We start from the raw sequence: 21,738 nt of genomic DNA on the forward strand, positions 1-21,738 counted from the left end.
GCACTTCATTATTCTTCAATTACTGAATCAGAGAATTTTGATGCCAAAAAAAGCCTCCACATCAAAAATATAATCTCAGTCCCCCACACAAATGCCTGGGACAAAGAACAAATATCAGCCTCTGACATCTGAATAGCTCGGTCCAGTATCAATGGTAAGAATTCAGGCCACTTTCAGAAATAATGTACAAAAGTGAATGTCACAACTGGTGTAGCAGAAAGAATGGAAAGGGAGGTTATTAGTAACAACGCCCTAACAACATAGGCTGGGTCTCCTATTGATACCAATTTGCCTAGGTCCCTTCTGGGAACAGCACACCATTGTCCTCAAAACAAAGATCCCAACAACTTCATTTTTTATTTGTACTTTTCCTAAGCCTTTAGTTTTATCTCACCAGAACTTCAGTGCCAATTACACACAGCTACAGTGCTCCTGAACACTTCTGTTTGTTTTTGCCCTCTTCAGCTGTTTTAACACAACTGCCTTGTGGAACCATGATGCAAAACAGAACAAAAGCTGACCAAGTTTAGACACATATTTATAACCATGTATTTATAAAGACATAATACAGATACAAGTGTATTTAAGCAACATATGAAAATAAATCTTACCTTTTCCCTTGTAAAAGATCCTAATTTATTTTACAAAACAGCCCACTAGATGACCTTGTTGATGCAGTGAAGGGGACAGGGACTACAATAGGCAAGAACAGGAATAAATGTCAAAGGCTGAGCAAAAATTTCTTAAGCTTCTTTTATGATCTCCCATAATTCCAGACTTGAAAATATAAAACATTAGGAGTTTTTGAAAAGGGGAAATAAAAACTCCAGTCACCATGATATGCAATCCATCATGTAGGCTAGTGGTACTGTTGCCATTTTAAACACGGGGAAATTGAGGATCAAGTAGTTTTCTGAGGATGAATAGGAAATCACTGGCAAAGGATCATACTGAATCTAGGCCTTACATGGTCCCAGGCTAGTACACTAACCGTTGCACCATTATCTAATTAATTATTTTTAGAAATCAAGAGCTTTAGTAATCCTGTTGCATGACTTCAGAACAATATGGAACCTTGTAGAGAGATGCACAAATGTATATGCTATCAAATGTTCCAGGAACACAGTTCTTAAATTCACACTTTTCTTTTGAATGGTATTGACCAAAGCCTCAGTTACACACTCCTTCCTCAGGCAGAAAGATTAGGTACCACTACCTAGATTACACTAGGTAGACAAAAGAGCTAGATAGCTGAGCATAAACTGAATGACTATATCTTCCCAGTCAGCAGTCAAGTCACTGCTCCAAATCCTAGAAGACCATGAGAGGGAGACATGTAACAAGATTTGCAAAGAGTAGCTTATGACTCTGGCATAAAAAGTCATATAGAGATGAAAGCTCAGCTTAAAAAAAATACACAATTAATTTTGGAATAATCTTAAAGCAAAAAGAATGTTCAAATAATCAGAGCTGAAATAAATATCATCTGAAAGACAAAAACATGGAGTTCTCTGGACTCCCATGCCCCTGTCTTCACAACAAAGAGCTTATAAACTCCAGCAAGTCAAAATACCCGCCTTATCAGCAACACAGTAACTCTCCTTGCCTACCCAAGGCAAAGAGGTAAACTCTCTTTGAGTTGTCTAAACTAATACTTATCTTGTTTATATACCTATAAGAACAGTTTATCCTTCTAACATGGTGTCCCCACTGGATGGACAATCAAGAAAATAAGACCTTGTTATAAGACTTCCCACTGCATCAAATATTCTGTGGCACAGTCCGTGAGATTTCCATTAAAAACTGTGACAGCATGACATTCTGTCTCAAAATTGTACAAAGGAATTAGTTGTAGACCATGTCAGGGACCTTAACCCACCGTGATCACCTGCAGATGATAACATGACATGCTGATGCAGAGGAGACATGGGAGATGAGGGTCAAAGTGCAATGTGGGGTCCCAAAGCTAAGAAATTGTGATTATGTCACACCTTCATACCAGCTGTCCCTCAGACTGAGCAGAAAGAATGCCTGAGTTTCCAAAGTTACAGAAAAAACATAACTTTATTAAAAATAGAAATACAGCTACCTACATTTAAGCTTCTAAATCAAAACGTGTACTAGCACAAGGGTCTTCTAGAGGTTTGACTTCACTTTATAAACAACATCATGAACTATGCTCAACTAAAGATTTAGTCCTCTGAAGATTATGTTAGTATGCAATTCACCATTGCTATTTTCACCTTTAAGAACCGAAACCTGGAAAGTCTATTTACTGCTTGTTTCTGAGAAGCCCTAGTAGTTTGAACTTTCTGGGGCTTTGCAGTGTATGTACCAAGATCAAGTCAACCCATACAACATAGAACCTACAATCCAGACAGAAAGCAAGACATTAATAGCTGACTCTGAATATAGCAACTATATTGGACATTTTAAGAAAGAGTCTCAAAACTACCTTACCAATACTTCCACTAGCAGGTGGGAGAACACAGAAAATATGCGAGGCAAAAAAATAGCACATGCCCAAGCAGATGAGCCTATTTTGCCAGGCAGCAGAGAGTACCAGATCTTTGAAACATTGTGATTATGCGCTTTAACCCTTTAACATAAGAATCTGTATCCCTTCTAATTACGGGGGTTTTAACTAATCTTCTACTGGGGCAAATACATTGTTCCATCTCCATTAACAGTTAATCCTTTTTGAATTCTGCTGCGATTTTAGCCTCAATATCTTCCAGCATCAAGTTCCATAGGTAGGCATTATGTTAAAAAAAAATCTTCCTCTCATTTGCTGTCAGCCTTCCAGCTTAATTATTTGTCCCATTCTGGCATTTGCCCTTATCACACAATTCATTATTTTGTAATCCCCTATTACATCCCATGTCATTTGTCCTACATTAATCAAAGCACATATAATTTTTTCAGTGCCTCCTGTTATTGAAAGCTCTCTGACTCCCTAATAACTTCAGTCAGCCATCTTATGCTTTCTTTCTATTTGAGTTGTGTTTATACCATAATCTTTTCAGATCTGTTGATGACAAGATCTTTTTATTTTTAAAGGACAAAAGTTGACATTTAAATGCAAAGTTTAATTGATCAATTCTGTCTACCAACAACTTAACCTCACGAAAAGTTGAAGTCGTTTAGATTCAAAACACTTTTATTCATCACTCCTATTCTGCTTTTCTATTTCAGATTATAAATTTGGTCTCTGAAAAGTCCAACACCTCTGAGACAAACAAGAAAACCCTTATAATTTAAATTCTGTATTTTACCTGTAGGAAGAAAGGAGGTTCTCACTATAACAGCAATAGTTTAATATCTGATACTTATAAAATCATCAGAATGTCCATCTGCAAGTCAGGGACTCCTTGCAAAGAATCTAGCATAAACTGAACCAAGCCTTGGCCAGCTTGAAAATATGAAAATAAATGTGTGACATCAACTGATGCCTCCTCCCAGAACACCGAAAAGCATATGGAGATGTTTTTTACCATGCACACACAGAAAACAAGGATCAAGGTAGTAGAAAACTGTCAGCCACATGCCAGAAAGCAGCAATATTATTTCCCTGATATCCCCATGGTATGAAACACCAGAAATCAGATCTCCAAAGTCATGCTTTAAAAAATATGCTCCCATCACCATCTCCAAGGAAAGGAAAGGAAAGGGAAGGGAAAGGGGAAGGATTCTTCTTATTTATTATCTATTTTTTGCAGAAGGCACAAAATCCAAGCACTTCTCTTCCACTTCCAATTTCAATGACAGTTTAGATTTTTCATGATCCCAATTGCACTACAGATTAAAGAAAGCTATCAAATAGCAGAAGACTTTTGTCTATCATGAGAAATGATATCTCTTCTTACCCTTGGTCAGTGTAGGAGCACTTTGTTAATACAGGAACTTTTCTAACCCTGTCCAATGTGTAGATATCCGTTGAACAAAATCAGATTGTTATTCTTTATCCTCTATTCTAAAGAGACTGTCTTTCACCAGCAGCCTGCTGTTCTGAATTGGTGGACAGCTGGCATCTATGTATCAACATAACTATTAAACTTAAAAATGAACAAAAAACATAAAAAATAAAGGAAAGAAAAACTCACACGAATGGCTCCACATAAAGAAATGAAAATGACATCATTCACTTTTAAAAGGCAACACACATTTCCCAACCCTGCTCAACAATGCCATGAAAGAACTTTTTTAGACATGTTCCTTTCATAATTAAGTGAATTCCTTCATTGCTAAAATATTCATATTTTGGCATTTCATAGAATCATAGACTATCCTGAGTTGGAAGGGGCCCACAAGGATCCTTAAGTCCAACTCTTGGCACTACACAGGACCACCCAAAAATCAGACCCTATGTCTGAGAGTGTTGTCGCAACACTACTTGAACTCTGGCAGGCTTGGTGCTGTGACTATTTCCCTGGGGAACCAGTTCCAGTGCCCCTCTCAGTGAAGAACCTTTTCCTAATATCCATCTGCATCGCACTTGTGATTCCATGAATGAGGATATTTAAAACCACTGCATCAGGGCTGGCAGAGCCCCAGATGTCTACAATTGTCAAAAACTTACATCATTATTTTAGGCTCCTTCTCCCATTAACTCATCAGCAGCCCCAGCCTCCGCTTTAAGACATCCCTGAAAGTGACTGACTGATTGCCTAACTGGAGAGCAGTCACCTCAGAGATGTGTGAGTCATCAAAAGACTGTTTACCAGCAGCATTTCCAAGCAAAACCTGATCCCAGGTTCAGTGTCCAGGTCAAAGAGGCACAGGTCTACAGCTTTCACAAGGGAGTCAAAATGCCAGATGAATTACCTATCTGCTAAGGGCCCAGAGCCAGTAACCTCAGAGCTAAAAGTTGTCAGCAGAATAGGCTGAGTTCAAGCCACAGTACCAAGTTCCCCTCTGCTGGGCCCTCAATGTGACCCAGAGCAGAAATGTCTGGAAACAAGAGTGCAATCTAGCCTCTACAGACATTAAATCCTTAGCCTGCTCCCTGCCCTCCCTGAGGTTTACCAACTGCAGTAACAAGCTACATTGCCTAACAATTCCTCTCACACACCTCCTTTTGTCATTCAAGAGAAACATTATTGAAATCATGTGATTTTTTTTTTTTTTAATAATTCAATATAACTTGCAAATATTTGAAGTGGCGTTAACAGCACCTTCCGAGTTATGGTCAAACTACTGGATAACAGTTTTATTTCATCCTGCAAGTTTGGGTTGGACTCTCCTATGGCTTCCAGAAAGCTTATGCAAAAATATAGCCAGAGCAAAGTCCACAGACTCCTCCCTGACTCGAAGCCCTTTAGATTTATAGAAGTCATCTTATTTGAGAAACTGCATCTACCCTCACAATAAAGCTTCTTGCATGTTTTGTGGTAACACTATGGGATATTGTCAACTTTGACATAAAAAATAGGATGTGCCTGTAATGTAACAGTCATACAACTAATGTTTTTGCTTTGCCAACAACAATAAAGTCAGATTTAAATGCCAAGAGGAGAGAGATACTTTATCCTCTTTACTCATGTCACAAAAATGAGGCTACATGGTTCTCATCTATTCTGCATGAGATACAAGAAAGGATGTAAACATGAAACCAAGGTAAATCTCTTGCTGTAATCCAGCAGGTTTAGGTACAGCTGTTCATGAGCTTTATGATCAATGTCAGCTCTTATTATAAGGATGTGAGGGTTTTAGGAAAGGGGAAAGGAGAGAGAGGAAAGGGGAAAGGGAAAAAAAGGGGGAAAAGGGGAGAGGAAAAAGCGGAAATAACAGGGTACAATTTGACATGACCCTATCTGTCAAGACACAATCATGCAGCAGTTCAATTACCTGATTTACAGTATGAGTTATTTAACTTCTTACAGTACATTAATGATCCATTTTAAAGGCAGAACTATTACTGCTGAATATGATCTATAGTTTTATTTACAGTTGGTGAGAATGCCTTGTGCTAGCTGCAATACCAGGCATGCAAAGCCTAATATGAGGTGTAAAGAATGGATGCAAGGATGTTTGACTCCTTCCCAGAAGCCAAGCCCACATTCCCTTGAGTTTTGAGAAGTTTATTTATACCATCAGAGTCTACCAAAGATGAGAAAACCAAAACACCCCTTATCAGCAGCCAGCAACTAACAACATTGCAAAAATTCCTCACAGTGACATCGGAAAGACCAAAAAAAAAGTATACAGTGGAGGGGAAAACTACTTGTGCAATTCAATCTGCTCTGATCTACCTAAGTGAGCAACAAGTATGTAACAGTTATGGTATGAAATATTAATTGGCCTTTAAAAGCAAATACTATGTTAATTCATCACAGGCAGATTTTTTTTCATTTACAAATAAATTGGGATACAGGCATGACACTTAATAGAATCATAGAATCATTAAGGTTGGAAAAGACCTCCAAGATCATCTGGTCCAACCATCCCCCTTTCAACAATATCACCCACTAAACCATGTCCCTAAGCACCACCTCCAACCTTTCCTTAAACACCCCCAGGGATGGTGACTCCACAATCTCCCTAGGCAACCCGTTCCAATGCCTAACTACTCTTTCTGAGAAAAAATGTCGCCTAATTTCCAATCTAAACCTCCCCTGGTGCAACTTGAGGCCATTCCCTCTTGTCCTATCACTAGTTATCTCTGAGAAGAGGCCAACCCCCAGCTCCCCACACCTTCCTTTCACGTAGTTGTAGAGAGCAATGAGGTCTCCCCTGAGTCTCCTCTTGTCCAGATTAATCAACCCCAGTACCCTGAGCCACTCCTCATAAGACTTGTGGTCCACACCCTTCACCACCTCCAGAGCCCTTCTCTGGACATGCTCCAGGGCCTCAATGTCTTTCTTGTAGTGAGGGGCCCAAAACTGAAGACAGTACTTGAGGTGCGGCCTCACCTGAGCAGAGGACAGGGGGACGATCACCTCCCTGGTCCTGCTGGCTACACTATTCCTGATACAAGCCAGGATGCCATTGGCCTTCTTGGCCTCCTGGGCACACTGTTGGCTTATGTTCAGGTGAGCATCAACCAGCACCCCCAGATCCTTATCCTTTGCACAGCTTTCCAGCCACTCTGCCCCAAGCCTGTAGCGTTGCATGGGGTTGTCTGTGGCCAAAGTGCAGGACCTGGCACTTAGCCATGTTAAACATCATCCCACTGGCCTCTGCCCATTGATCCAATCTGTCCAGGTCCCTCTGCATATGCTCTGCACATTGGTTCACAGGAATCTATCAAATAAATGGCTGTAAATGCTTATGTGTGTAACTGGTGTGTATCACAACAGATCTTTAAAGAACATGAATTAAACTAAAAGCTTCCAAACTGCAATATCAGATAAGGGTAGACGGTGCTAAGTTTGATACAAGTATGCCTTTCAGGACCGAAATTTCATGCTCATAATGCCAATATGTATATAACCTTTCTCTCTCCTCTCCTCAGTGTCCAAGTCTAGCCCAGTTTCAAGCCTAACCTGATTTACTGAAAAGGCTTTCCAGACCTCTTCCCTTCAGAGGAACAAGTTAATAGTAATCTGTAATAGTAAATCTGCAGTGATGTAATCCACATGATAATGTTATGCTTGCTTTTGTTATTTTAACCCTCTAATCTCAATGTCTATAAAACAGATTTATGTAGGTTTGGACATGAACGCTAACATAAGAGATGCTTTGCTCCCTGAATTTCATCCAGACTATGGGATCCTTCTGTGTTATTTTTCTCATATTTTCAGGTCCTTTTCCTGCCAAGCATCTGGCCAGAAGAAACATAAAATTATTTTTGACCACCCAGACATTTTTCGTAAGAGTTTTAAGAACTCATCATTCTATCTCATTTCTGAAATCCAACTGTTCTAAATTGCCCGTATCTTGATCTTCTCCTCCCCCACCTCCTTCTGTGCCGTTGGTTTATTATAGGACACTTTTATAGTACTTAATGTTTCTATTCCAATAGCATGGAAACTATCATATTAGATATTTATCAGTAAGGAGTCTACTCCCTCCTACTGAAATCTCAGCAAGATAATTTGGCAGATACAATTAGGAAAAGATTCTGTATATCTATCTCTTCTTTTGAAGAAATATTATACTCAAATACATAGCTTTAAACATGATTCTAACCAAAACCTGATTGTATAAATTGCACTCTGAAAACTCATGTGTCTTGTATTCCAAGAACAGCTAAATCAAGTCAGATCAGTTCCCTATATACAAATATTTTTCCTTTTAAATCAACTTGAATGCTTTCTACCCTGTACACAGAAAAGAAAGATTCAGAAATTGTAACTATATTAAGTAATCTGGCCTAAAACGAAAATAAAAATCTTCTCACTCCCTGACAGATGTACCACTGAAGCTCTGAAGGTTAAAAGAAAACAAAAAACAGTATGAGTTTAATCAATAGACTGGGATCTATGGATCTATGGACATACAAAGAGAACAGAAATGATGCATTGGAAAGTGTAATTTCTTTTTCTATACAGAATACTTTTCCAAACAGAATGATGCTTTGCACCTGTCATATAACTCAATGCCAGTTTTTTGTATTATGCTGTAAAAAAGACTAAGAAAGTATCTTGATCATTTCAAAATATATATATATATTTATTCCAGTTCAGTGCCTCCCAAAGAGTGTCTATCACAATTTTGCAACAGAGCTTTTAGCTTCATTTATACTGATTTCTCAGTTTTGTCCCTACCTAATACATCTGCTGTACAGTACAGATGTAATACTTCTCTACATAGAGAGCCTATATGGCTCTCTCAAATATCAGTGATCTCTGAGTCTGGAAGATTATGTCGAAGCTGTAGGTGGATGGGTGTGTAGGAGGAAGGGTTTAATGAATTCTTCACTATGAATTGCTCCTTAATTAATTGTTCATAGGCACCAAAGCCTTCTAAATGTCTATCACAGAACTATCTTCATACATTTTCAACTATCTATCTCCATATTTAACATTCAGTTATTTTTTCTTTTAATATAAAGAATAAATACTTAAAATTCAAAGAATCCAAAACAGATTGCTACATAGTGTCCTGCATTCTCAAGCAGTGGAAAACAAACAAACAAAAACAGAAAGAAAACAACAACAACAACAAAAAGAAGAAAAAAACGGGGCATGGTACACTACTACACTACTACTGCAATGTTCTGTCAACAAGACAATCTCTCACAAACTAGTCACTGGCGGACATTACACACATTCTGTAAACCACATTTTGTAAGTAACCAAGGACCATTCAGAAAGAAAAGCCAGATATACATTATTGACACACACATCTCAATACAGAGAAATGTTAAACCCTTGACCTCTATTCTAGAGATGCACGCTTAGGGGAGAATGCCAAATGAAGATGCCCTCAAGAGGTGATATACACTATTTCGAAATAAAACTTTCAGATCACAGAACATTAATATTAGGGCTTTAGGTAGGCACTAAGGTCCTGATCAGATGTTCTGCATAATACGTAAAATATTCTCACTTTCCGGAAGGATAATCAGTGTCTTCCAATAGGCAGTTACAGAAAATGACATTACTTTGTTCACAAGGATGCAAGGTGACAAGACAAGCAAGAGAAACAAGTTGTTTCAGGGGAAAATTTGTTCTGGATATAAGGAAAAAATAATCTTCAATGTTAGAACAATTAACCATTGGAACAGATTGTGTGGAGAGATGGTGGAATCTCCCTCACTGGAAATATTCAAGACTGCTTGTCAGGGCCCTTGGATAACCTAAACTAAGGTTCTGCTTTCAACAGAAGGTTGGACTACACAGTCTCCAGTTTGTCCTTTCAACCCAAATTTTCTATGATTTTAACATTTTGCCCTAATATTAAAAACTTGAGTTAGTCCCTGTGTGATTCCCTACCACAGCTAATCTCCCCAGGATGTAAAAGACTGAGACTGAATTCCATGGTTCAGAGCTCTCTAAGGACAGAGTAGTATTCACTTACTTACAGTGTAAGTAAAATCAGAGGCACTGAAAAACGGGCAAACTGAAATTACTATCATTCTGATGAGGAGAAACATAAGTATCTAGATTTGACAAATTAGTAACATCCTTATCCTATCAACTGGGTATTTGCAGAGCATAATTCCTCTCTGATTTGTGTGAATTAATTTGGTAATTATCCTTTCTAATCTGGTAACTATCATGTTGTTGAAATCTACATTTAACAGAAGATATGACACAACAAATCCCAGTCCTTCCCATCACCACATTCTGCATCTTTTCCACCCCACTAGAGTGTGAAGCCCATACAAGAGTTTATTTGATAGAATCCAGAAACTTCCCCAAAGAAAGTAATGTAACATCTGCAAAAACAGAGATTAGTAATTATTTAAAGGCTTCACTCAAGGAAATATAACTGCCCTTAGAGATGTACCAGCTGCACAGATGAAGTGCTGTTTTATTGTCCTCAATTATAATTTTCTGAAAGACTCCAAACAGAAGTTATTTTTACGGGAGAAGAAACCTTGATATTTGAGCACAGAGATGCTGGAATTTCTTTCAGTGTTGCCACTATGTCATGACAGTGGAAAGCTATTTAAATACTTTGATTTGAGAAGCCGATACAGTTTTAGGTTCACCCAATGCCTTAAATGGGTATTACCAACATAAACAAATGCCAGTTTTTGCAAACAGCCTTGAAAGTTTCTTCAGATATGCCTTCTATTCCAAATCCCCCCGTAGCTGTAGCTTTCCTATCATACTGTTCTCTTCTTGCAAGCATTTTTCTTTCTTGGAAAAATTCTTTCTTTTCTTTCTTTCTGCCTTGGAAGGCATTGGGGTCCATCAGTGCTAGTCACTTTTTAAGTACCACCTCTTAAGAGCACAGGAACAGGCAATTCCAAAATGTTGGAAGACAAGCAGGAGAGGCAGAAGACCAGCTTGGCTGACCAGGGATCTTCTTCTAGAGCTTAATCAGAAAAAGAAGAGTGTATGGCCACCAGAAGCAAGGTCAGGCAACGTGGGACGACTATAAAGATGCTGTTTGCCATTGTAGAGAGAAAAATTGTGTGGCCAAAATTCAATTAGAGTTGAATCTGCTCAGCACTGCGGGGGACAATAAAAAGGGCTTTTCAAAATATGTTAACAACAAAAGGAGGCTCAGAGAAAACATTGGTCTGTTACTTGCTGAGGATGGTCACCTCACAAACAGGGACACAGACAAAGCAGAGATGCTTAATGCCTTCTTCGTCTCTGTCTTCAACACTGATGATGGGCCCTGGGACTGTCAGAGCCCTGAGCTGGAGGACTGTGACTGTGGTAACAATAAAATTCCAGCCAACCTGTAACTTGTGTGGGATTTGCTACCCCAGCTGGATGCCTACAAGCCTATGGGGGCCTTGTGGGATTCATCCCAGGGGACTCAGATAGGTGGCTGATGTCATCACAAGACCTCTCTCAACTATTTTTCAATGGTCTTGGGAATCTGGGGAGGTCCCAGTTGACTGGAAGCTGGAAAACTTCTTTCCAGTTTTCAAGAAGGGCATGAAGGAGGACTCTGGTAATTACAGGCCTGCCAGTCTCACTTCAGTGCCTGGTAAAATTATGGAGAAGATTATTCTAGGAGTTACCGAAAAACACCTGAAAGACAATGCAGTCATTGGTCACAGCCAACAAGGGTCCACGAGGGGAAGGTCCTGTTTAACAAACTTTTTTGTCCTTTTATGGCAAGGTCACCCAGGTAGTTGACCAAGGGAAGTCAGTTGATGTAATCTTGTTGGATTACAGCAAAGCTTTCGATACTGTTTCTCACAGTATCCTTCTGGACAAAATGTCCAGCATACAGCTATAATTACATATGCATAAACACATAGATAAATACTTAGTATTTATCTGCAGTTTTTTCTGTGCTTACTGTCCTGTATTACAAGCAGCATAAAATATTCAGAAAACAAGTAAACTTGAGTTTGTTCCTGTGGTGGTTTTACTCAGGTGGACAGCCAAGCTCCACCACAACTGCTCTGTCACTGCCCCTCCACAAAGGGAAAAGGGGAGAAAATACAATGCAAAGGGCTCAAGGGTTCAGATAAGGATGGGGAGATCGCTCAACAATTATCGTGACGGGCTAAACAGTCTCAGAGCAGGGAGATAGTAAGATTTATTGCCTGTTACTAACAAGCTAGAGAAGTGAGAAACAAAGGAAAGAAACCAAAAACTCCTTTCCCCCATCCACCCTCTTCCACCTCCTTCCCCCACGTGGAGCAGGGGAACTGGGAATGGGGGCTGCAGTCAGTCCCTAACTCTTCGTCTCCACTGCTCCTTCTCAGTCACTCTCTGCCCCTGCTCCATGTGGGGTCCCTCCCACGGGATGCCGTCCTTCCTGAACTGAGCCTGCAAGGGCTGCCCACAGGCAGCAGCTCTTCAAGAACTACTCCCACATGGCTCCGTACCACGGGGTCCATCCCCCAGGAACAAACTGCTCCAGCACGGGTCCCCCACGGGCGGCAGCTCCCCCCAGACCCTTGCTCCTGCGTGGTCTCCTCTCCACGGGCTGCAGCTCCGGCCTGGAGCCTGCTCCTGCGGGGGCTCTCCATGGGCCACAGCCTCCTCCAGGCCACATCCACCTGCTCCACTGGGAGCTCCTCCACGTGCTGCAGCGTGGAGATCTGCTCCATGTGGGACCCATGGGCTGCAGGGGGACAGTCTGCTCCACCATGGTCCTCTCTGCAGGCCTCTCCTGCCTCTCCGCTCCTCTCCTGGAGCACGTCCTGCCCTCCTTCTGCACTGACCTTGGTGTCTGCAAGGCTGTTTCTCACTCCTCTCCCAGCTGTTGTTGTGCAGCAGTGATTTTTCTTCTTTTCCTTTTCTTAAATATGTTCTCACAGATGTGCAAACAACATCGCTTATTGGCTCGGCTCTGGCCAGCAGCAGGCCCCTTATCTAACATGGGGCAGCTTCTGGATTCTTCTCACAGAGGCCACCCCCACAGCCCCCCGCTACCCAAGTAAACCCACTACAGTTCCTTGGGTGCTAATAATAATAAAGAGATATTGTGAAGAAATTGTTGAAAGAATTTAAGTCTTTTTAACTTCGTAACTTCCACACTACAAAATACAATCAATTTTGATGATCGAGCTAAAGAACCCTGCTTGCATACCTTCAAAGTGCTGTACATTCCTTTCATTGTTAAAGAATCAAATGGATTTTCATTCCCTGATGTGATTTATCTTTTCAAGGATAATCTGGGTAGCCACACAAATTGACAACAAAGTTTCTTCTCCTAGCAAGTGATCATATTCTATGATAATCTAGCATTGCCTGCTATAACTTGGAAGAAAAACAACTCATTACGATCCAAAATAAAAAACCATGGCACAGATCCTAGGGATATAAAAAATAATTATCAATTCTTCTGTTCCTAACAGGATTATGTCTCCCTAAGAGTTTTAAAATGCTCATTTCAACATTCCAGTATAACTAAGCACACATCTAAACATGTTATAAGAATCAAAGAAGGGGATGAACATGCAGATTAGCTGAACTTCCTTTATAAATTCTGAAAGAAATACACCCAGTGATAAAGTAATAGCACTATTTTGGTTTACATGCTTTCTAGTAGAGTGGCCTAAACTGTTGTACATTTCTCTGGAAAGTTTCTCTACCCTCTTCCGAAGCCTAGAGAGTTACTGCCCATCTCAAGCTGTACCTGGCCCCAGAACTTACTAGGGTACTTGTCCATGACACATTTCAGAAAATCATCTGGGATTGCACCTCCAATTCTAGTTTATTCTGGTGGCCTCTTTGCCTCTGCACTTTCTTAAAAAAAAAAAAAAAAAAAAAAAAAAAGCAAACAAACACGAAACCTATGTCTTTCTTACAAACAAAGTTTGCAGCAGGGCATTAGCAACAGATTCTAACCACTGTTTCTTACTCAAACCACATGACTTATTTTCACTCTGGATTTCTAGGGAAATAAGATTTATGCAACAGGACTATCTATCATGAACTTTCAGTAATTTTTGAATGCTTTAACATCTTCAACCAAATCTGAAAGAAGGGAGAAAGCAGAATGTAATAGAAGTCCTGGAAACCCAACACAACACAACACAAAACACAGCACCATGTGTCTGGCATATCAGTGGCATATCAGACCATGTGTCTGGCATATCAGGCTATTCTGGCAAGGCAGAATAGCCTGCAAGGCTCACCCAGAGTCTGCACAACAAAGGAGCATGCACATGACTCCAGACTAGCACCCTGTACACTGTGCCATTGGCCTGAAGAGCTGAATTAGAAGTAAATAGGGGATGTCAAGACAGCTAGAAAGCTTAAGTCTGGGTGGCTGGAAGGTGAGGAAGAAAGGGATAAGACTGTAATGACATCAACCATAAGACCAAAATCAGGACTTGTTCATTCTGCTTTATCAGAATTTTGAAAAGTATAAGACAGAATTGCAGTTGTGTGGTCTCTGAACTAACAGTGTGTGTAGTATCCTTACGTACACATCAGAAAAGTAACAGAAAATGAATATTCACGACTAAGGTCATGGTAGTTTGATACCTGTATCCATGAATCCTAGGTATGTGCAAAAGACTTTCCGAGAGCAGGGTATTCTGGAAGGGAATTTAGGGACTCTCACCATAAAGGGCCCATGACTTGATTGGATGGCAGAATCTCCATGTATTAACCTGAACAATTTATTTCTACACCTATCAGGAATAAGAAAAAACTTTTTGCTTTTTTTGCAAATAACTGATACTGATGCTTATGAGCAGTTATCACAGAATCACTGAACAGTTAAGGTTGGAAGGGACCTCTGAAGGTCATCTGGTCCAACCCCGCTGCTCAAGCAGGAACACAGAGAGCACAGTGCCCAGCAGCGTGTCCATGTGGCTTTTGAAGAACTTGTAGGAGGGAGACTCCACAACCTCTCTGGGCAGCCTGTGCTAGTGCTCTGTCACCTGCACAGTAAAGAAGTGTTCCCTGATGTTTAGATGGAACCTCCTGTGTTCCAGTTTGTGCTCATTGACTCTTGACTTGGCACTGGGCACCACTGGAAAGAGCATGGCTCCATCTTCATTGCACCCTTCCATCAGGTATTTACACACATCGCTGAGATCCGCTCTCAGGCTTCTCTTCTCCAGGGTGAACAGTCCCAGCTCCCTCTACCTCTCCTCATAGGAGAGAGAGCTGCTCCAGTCCCCTCTTGGTGGCCCTCATCTGGACTCCTTCCAGTATGTCTAGGTCTCTCTTGTACTGGGGGGCCCAGAACTGGACAAAATACTCCAGGTGTAGTCTCACCAATTCTGAGTGGAGGGGAAGGATCACCTCTCTAGATCTGCTGGCGATACTTCGCCTAACGCAGCCCAGAAAACCATTAGCCTTCATAGCAGCAAGGGCGCATTGCTGAATGGAATCATAACCTGGAGCAGGAGCTAAAAGAAATGGGAGGCCTTATATGAGAGTCAGACCTCTGAAGCTGAAGCAGCGTGTGTCACTAATGACAGTAGAGGGAGTTTGATTGAAGTTATCAGCTGAGCAGCCGTCAACATGAATGCAATAATCAAAGCAGTATAGCTAGGAGAGGATTAGGCAGAAGATCACTTTAAAGGCTGTCCTCATGTAATCATTGAAAAAAGATTCCAAAATACTCAAACATTTTAGACGTTTCATGAAGGGCTCTTGCAGTTCTCAGGCAATGCTCTAATAGACCAGTACCAACAACATTCTAATGTTCATAGTCCTTTCCTTTTTTAATGGTGGTTTGTTGTTGTTGTTATTTTTAACTACAACAGTCATTTTCTACAATTGGCATAAAACAAGTAAGAAATCTAAACAACATAGCCCACCCTAATGTCACTGTAGGCCTGAGAAAAATGTTTTGAAGTCATCCAGAACACAAGATAAATGCTAAGATGAAACTGAAGACGGAAATACTAGTAATAGTTCGAGCTATTATGTTTATGAAGAAAAACAATCGTATTAATATCCACCCATGTAAACTTACTTCTGTATTTCAACTAGAAAATAAGCCTTCAAGAACGTACCACAGACTTGCAACTAGGATCCAGTACTCATGCAATACATTCATACAAGCATCTCTCCATAGACTTATGTTCTGATTGAAACTTACCTCCCCGAAAACCCTGTGATTGCTAATTTAACCAGCACATTAGCCCCAAAATTTCTCCTCCAAGTGTAAAAATCACTCTTACCTAAATCATACTTTACCCCCCAACCACCTCCCTCCCCTCCCGCCACCCCCAAAAAAAAGGCTATGTATTGTCCTGATCCTTAACTATCTCTAAATAAATAATTAAGACATTTTGAGTTAAATGAGCTTTTCAGATTAGGAATCTGAGGTTTGCTTACTATCACATATCTTTACCCCCCCCCCCCCATTCAGATAGTGCAGTGAGATCAAATGGACAGATTACATCCTTTCATGGAAACTAGAATAATTCACAGAGTTCATTATCAGCTCTCAGCTCGCATCTAGCATGGTAGAACTGAATCACTCTGCATCCTAGAGGGCTGAGGAAAGCTGTGAATAGCGATAAAGAATTTGAGGGCTACCGTAACAGTTATACTAAACTTTGAGCCAGGGATCCTCATCTGCTTTGGTTTACAGCTCTTAAGTTTAGCCCATCAAAGTAGTTTCTAAGCCAAGGTTGAAATGCCAGAAATAATCAATTAAACTGGTATTGTCCAAACATATTCATAGCAGGTGCACACGATTCATACTGAAAAAAAGCGAGCCTTGCATCTGGTACTTCTACATTACTCTTACACCATTGCTCATAAAAGTGAAGCTGAAGTAACAATGGCAAAAAAAGTTATCCAGTCCCTTGTTAGTTATGTGGAGTCTGCAGAGATATGGAGGACTGCAGAGATCAAATAGAGCTTTCTGAAAAAAGCACAATGCATCATACAAAATATACGTGCCAAGAACACTACTTTAGAAGTGGAGTTCAGAAGACCTACCACCAAAACGGTCAGTTGTGTATCCTTTTCCTAGCATGCCTTCCATAATAAAGTATGATATTAAGCCCCATAGTCCCCAAACTGTGTGGAAAAGTTCATTTAGTCCATGATCTGAACAGTTCTGGGTGCAACCATTTCCCATCAGTCATTTTCAAGTCCATCTCATTCTAAGCAATACAGGCACTTCCAAACAACAAATTTTATCAACAGTTCATCTTTGTACCTCCAAAATGCTCATAGAGGGTGTACTAACTCATGCAGATAGGACTAAATTTATTCTAAGCCACTTCTAAGAACAGTTTACTCTATTGTCCTAGCCCAATGGCATAGGAAACTTTTAAAGTGGCCCTGCCCAGAGGCATTAGCAAGACCAAGTCCGCTGCTCAGAAAGGGTTATAGGACACTAGCTACCATTTTCAACACCACAAATTTGTATGCCTCTTCTGAACACCCCTCTCCTCACTTCTCTTTAGCATATGTGCTCCTTATTTAACAGTTCTACAAATTAAATTTCATTTTATTTTCTCCTTATGTAGCTAACTTCATTGCTTCCTTTTGTGTTATTTTCTGCTCTGAGGCTCATAATTCCCACTTTATCTTCAAAGCTTGTTAAGAGTACTTTTCCTCTAATTCTGCCACATCGTTAACGATGTTACATAACACCCAACACATAACTAATGCACTGCTGTTGATATAACAAAATCACAACCCATATAACTAATACATTGCTGTTGATAACGAATTTTTAATATCTTTCACCAAATTTTCAATCCACCTGATACTCTTCCTACCTAAACCAATTTCAATTAATCTTTGTGTTAGAAAACTAACATATATACCTACTTCTCTCTTCATTCCCTAAAACAATTAATTTTGTAATTCTGTCAAAAAAGCAATCGTATTGCCTGGTGAGATTTATTTTATGTTATTTTTATGTTACTGCTTACAATTCTGTCACCTTGCAGACTTAGTTAGCATCCCTTTTAATATCAGGTCCATTATTTTACTAGCAATTATACTTTTAGGACAGTAATTCATAAGAAAACCTTGCCTTCCTTTCAGAGGTAAACACCACACTTGCTACTTTTCATTCACACTGACACTTCATTTTAGCTACCATCTCATAAAAGCAATAGTCATGCAAGAGCAGCACTAAAAAGGCTTGCTAAAACTAAACTGAAAAGTTTGTGGTGGAGCTGAGAAAAAAAAAATCTTGTTTCTCACATCTGCCTTAATCACTAATATTAAAAGAAATTTTAAGTCAAGCTTTTTCTACAAGAAAACAGTTAGTAATACTACCTAGAGTCACAGAATAACTCAGGTCGGAGGGGACCTTGAGAGATCACCTTTTCCAACCCTATGCTCAAAGCAGGACTAACTTCAAAGCTGTATCATGTTACTTAAGACCTTGTCCAACTGCATTTGGAAAATTTCCAAGGCTGGTGATTCCATTGCTTCTTACTACAATCTCTTCCCACAGCAGCACTCTCAGGCAATAATTTTTTCTTTGTCTCCATTTGGGACTTACTCTGCAACACACTGTGACCACTGCCTCTTGTCCTTTCTGTGCATCTCTGAGAAGAACCTGTGTGTCTTCTCTACAATGTCCTCTAGGCAGATAAAGATTATGTAAATTAGCCTTTTTTTTCAGGGACGAAAACCAGCTACCTAGGACTTCTAAACATCATGTGCTCCTTAAAAATTTCCTTGTGACCCTTAACTGGATTTGCTTGTCAGCATCTCTCTTGCTCTCTTGTACTGGGAGACCTAACACTTGATGTAACATTCCAGATGTGCCCTCAGGAACTGAGCAGCAGGAAACAGAAATAATCACTTGCCTTGAATTTCTGGCTACATGTTTGTCATTAAAGCATAGTATGAATTTATTCTTAATTGCTGCAAAGACATTTATTTATCCTGGTCATCAAGAGCACACTGGCATACTTTATACCCTTTTCACTCCTTTTCCATGTAGCTTATTTGTCCTTTCACCAGGGAACAAGGATAGGAACCTCAAAGTTCAACAAGGGGAAGTGCAAAGTCCTGCACCTGGGGAAGAACAATTCAAGGCACCAATAAATACATGCTAGAGGCCACCCAAACAAGGCTAACAGCATCCTGGGCTGCATTAGGCAAAGTATTGCCAGCAGGTCAAGGGAGGTGATCCTTCCCCTCCACTCAGAATTGGTGAGACTACACCTGGAGTATTTTGTCCAGTTCTGGGCCCCCCAGTACAAGAGAGACCTAGACATACTGGAAGGAGTCCAGATGAGGGCCACCAAGAGGGGACTGGAGCAGCTCTCCTATGAGGAGAGGTAGAGGGAGCTGGGACTGTTCACCCTGGAGAAGAGAAGCCTGAGAGCAGATCTCAGCGATGTGTGTAAATACCTGATGGAAGGGTGCAATGAAGATGGAGCCATGCTCTTTCCAGTGGTGCCCAGTGCCACGTCAAGAGTCAATGAGCACAAACTGGAACACAGGAGGTTCCATCTAAACATCAGGGAACACTTCTTTACTGTGCAGGTGACAGAGCACTAGCACAGGCTGCCCAGAGAGGTTGTGGAGTCTCCCTCCTACAAGTTCTTCAAAAGCCACATGGACACGCTGCTGGGCACTGTGCTCTCTGTGTTCCTGCTTGAGCAGCAGGGTTGGACCAGATGGCTTCCAGAGGTCTTTCTCAACCTCAACCACTCTGTGATTTCTAATCTCTCTGAAAATTCAGATTTTTAACTGATACATTCAGCAAAAGCTGATGTTAACACACCAAATCATTATATTTGCACTAGATCTGTATAAACCTCTGCATGCTTTTAACCAGTTTCCCTTGGTCAATAAGCAGCAACAGAATAGAGGGAAAAGAAGAAGGAAACGTGAGAGAGTAGGGTACAAACACTGTTGCTATGCCTGAGAGAAAGCAGCAGAGAAAGGAAGAAAGGGCAATAGCAGACAAGATCAAGCAGTTGCAGCACTTCAGTCAGTTCAAAAGATTTAGATTTTAGTAAGTCAGAAAGGGGTATGTAAATACATGCAAAAATGAAGACCTTTTCATATGTATGCAAAAGCCTAGCAAGATAAAACCCTACCTTGCCTGAGCTTTTAAACACTGTGTTACTATTTATATTTCATTGGGAAAGAGATTTCTCAGTAATGGCCATATTGCAAGCAAAATGGAGAGTGGAGAAGATGGTCTGTTTTTTCACATGCACACACTATCACAAACCAAGAAAAAGCGAGGCTAAATTATGGCAAGGATTTTAAGGGGCATGTATTAGTTAACTACAGGTTTGCATGCACTGAAAGTAGGAACAGAAAACGTACACAGTGAAAGCATGAAGAACAAGAGAGAAGAAAGGTAGGACCAAGGCACATAACAGGAGGTCAGACAAAGTGCCAAAAATAGTTAAGAACAAACAGCACAGTACGTGTCACATCATGTCTATAAAAATTAACAATTGAACTGGCAGCAGTAATGATTTAAGCAGTGGAACCACACACAGAAAAGGTTTAAAGCACAAACTTGGCAGTAGCTAATAAAACAGATGAATAGCAGACCTCATGGAGCACAAGAAAAGGAGTTTGGGGGACATTTCAAAAGTCATGCTTTTTTGGTACGCAGCACAAGCCAGTGACTCCCGTAGCAACAGAAAATAATAAATAAAAGAGCAGTGTTGGCCTCCTGGCCATAAAGAGAGGAAGGAAACATGCATTGAACAATTGCTTTTGTTCTGAATTTCAGTTCACAGATTTGTGTTAGGATGCATACATCAGTCCCTACTTTTCTATCTGCATTAGTAGCAATGGCCTGATGGACCCAGAATAGTCCTGTTTTTGTTTAGGAATAACAAAGACTAATTTTACTCTCGGGACATTTATAGCAGTCATGTATTGGTCTAACTTATCAGGGATGTTGAAAAAGGAAAACAAACAGTAAGGAAACACAATGGCTTTAAAAAAAAAAAAACTTTATTTGCAAATATCTGAGGGCTGTTATGAGGCAAAGGCCTATCTGCTACACAAGCCACGAGTATAAAGAAGTTCCTTCTCACAGGAGGCCATCTGTTTAGGAAAGTTGTTTGGGGAACCAGGCAGAATACAAAGTTTTAGCTCCAGGAGAAACAGAAATACACTGTCTGACTACTGAGAGGGGAGCTCTTTGAGATCAAGAAGTAAATAGAGTGGTATCAAGCCTTGTAACTACCTCTCAAAAAATTACAATGTAATGAAAGTCTCTCTTCTTCCCTTTGGGCCTGCGTCTTGGGTATGGAGAAACTTTCTCAAGAGATCCGCCAACTTAAAGAGAATGTATCTTCTTCCTCACCTGTACAAACCGGTATCTAAGTGATCAGGAACAAGCATCCCTCTGCTCAAGAAAGGTGATATAGTGGATACACACCACATGCCACCCTGTGGTTTTACCTGCAAGACCATGGAGAGGACATGCAAAAATGGGGTGGAAACTCTGCCTTGACCCTGGAGGCACCGGTACATGAGTTGCAAGGAAAAGCAATCACAAAAGGGGGTGCTTATAAGAAAATTGCTGCTCCAGTTTCCAGCAGGCAGAGCCACAGGCAGAGTAAGGAACAGTGACCAGGACTAGAAGGGCCCTGCCTCCAGCCAGTTGGAGGAAAGGGACAACTCTGTTAATTGGACTGTGTGGATTCAATGGCCGGGAACATCACACAGAAGCATAAGGCTCTAGTGGACACTGGTGCACAGTGTACTGTAATGTTATCAAGCTATAAAGGGGCAAAACCCATTTATATTTCTGGAGTGCCAGGGGGATCCCAACAGTTAG

At 40.5% G+C, this 21,738-nt stretch overlaps 1 protein-coding gene across 8 annotated transcripts in view; it reads right to left on the bottom strand.

The window, feature by feature from the left end:
- TSPAN9 (tetraspanin 9) overlaps positions 1–21,738 on the bottom strand; it is a 183,160-nt gene that overhangs the window by 102,932 nt on the left and 58,490 nt on the right. The window contains exon 1 of one of the 8 annotated variants that reach the window (XM_040574402.1): positions 612–670. The exons of the other annotated variants lie outside the window; for them this stretch is intronic. The gene's annotated coding sequence lies outside the window, so the exon portion shown is untranslated. Of the gene's footprint in view, positions 1–611; positions 671–21,738 lie in introns of those variants that run through there. 8 annotated transcript variants of the gene reach the window in all.

This window comes from Cygnus olor, chromosome 1, assembly GCF_009769625.2.
Source record: "Cygnus olor isolate bCygOlo1 chromosome 1, bCygOlo1.pri.v2, whole genome shotgun sequence".
NCBI classification, from domain to species: Eukaryota; Metazoa; Chordata; class Aves; order Anseriformes; family Anatidae; genus Cygnus; species Cygnus olor.